We start from the raw sequence: 1,468 nt of genomic DNA, 5'->3' as shown, positions 1-1,468 counted from the left end.
AATAGACATGTGTAAGACTTACTAATTCAGAGAGAAATAGTCCACATTTTTTTCAGAGGGCAGATTTCCTTAATAATAGATAATGCATGGCACAATAATTGCCTAGTGTCTCATTTTATGAGGGTGGCTCATTCTCAAATGAATGTATATTGTCTTTACAGGTTTATGACCACAACATTGAAGTAAAAAGAAATCTTGTGATTCACTTCAGTTAGAAGGGGAATCACCTCTATATTTTTTATTGCTTTCCTAAGCCATGTTTGGTTTTAATATAAACGCATCTGATATGTTTTCTAGTATTTGGAAGAATATTAAAAGAACCAGTCACAACAATCTGATGCCTGCAACTTAAGACAACTTTCAGACTGATATTTAATCTCTGTGTCATCTCCTGCCAAAACCAAAACACAATAGCACAATGTCATAGTATGGGAAAGTCAATAAGAATCCATTGTGCTCATTGCAGTTCCAACAACTGCTATTACATATGTTACGTTTGAACACTCTGGGTGTGTATTCATCTTAATTTCAGATCCAGTTAAAAACTTCTTGAGAATTCCACAAGCTTTAATCAGGCTTTGTCAGCAATTCAGGTTTGAGTTACATCATCAGCAGTGCCTGCACTTGACTAGCATTTTAATGAAAGAAAAAACTATGAATTTATATATCGCACAGTGTAGAGTGTCTACAAACTGTTCCTCACACTAACAGACATCGACAAAATTTGCTAAGTGCTTGCTGACGTTCATTTCCGAACTGGATTTTGATTGGAATACTGCTTGAACAAGGATTTCAAGCTTAATTGCAGTATTTCATGTACATCTGCTAGTATTAATTTCAGTTACTGCACTCCATAAATTTTTAGTGGAGAGCAATACAACTTCAAGACTCCACAAGATATTTGCACTATTCAGTAATTTTTTCTACAGATAAGAAAGTCATACCTTTGCTTCCATTTCTATCACTAAACAACCACATAAGAACCACATTTTTGATGTTACAGAACTACTTTTTGGGCATATTTTATACAATAAATGTATCTGTTTTCCCTTGCCAATTTTTTTTGCTTATTTTTAATGGCTTTGTATGTCATGTTACAGCAAAATGGTAGCTTCCTCTTTTGAAATGGAAGGATAGCAATTTTTTTTTTGTTTGTTTTATACACCAATACAGAATTATTAGTAGTAAAATGGTCTAGCCCTTAATTTTGTTTACTAGAGGAAGACAACCAGGAAGGAAAAATATTATCGGTCACGAAGATTTGTCAAGCCAGGAACCATATTTTGTTTCTCCATGTTCTCAGCACATTACTATTTGCTTTTGCAACCATTAATGTAAGTAAATTTAATTCATACAAATAGAATAAAAAATTAACACCTGTACCTGAAATCCACTGCATGATTAAATAAACCTTTGATAATCAAAAGGAGAAAGCATAGCTGCTTATTAGAGTAACCTAAAACAAATG

Source organism: Cygnus olor, chromosome 9 (assembly GCF_009769625.2).
Source record: "Cygnus olor isolate bCygOlo1 chromosome 9, bCygOlo1.pri.v2, whole genome shotgun sequence".
Taxonomy (NCBI): Eukaryota; Metazoa; Chordata; class Aves; order Anseriformes; family Anatidae; genus Cygnus; species Cygnus olor.
The sequence above is the reverse complement of the archived record's forward strand: the minus strand, read 5'-3'. Positions refer to the sequence as shown.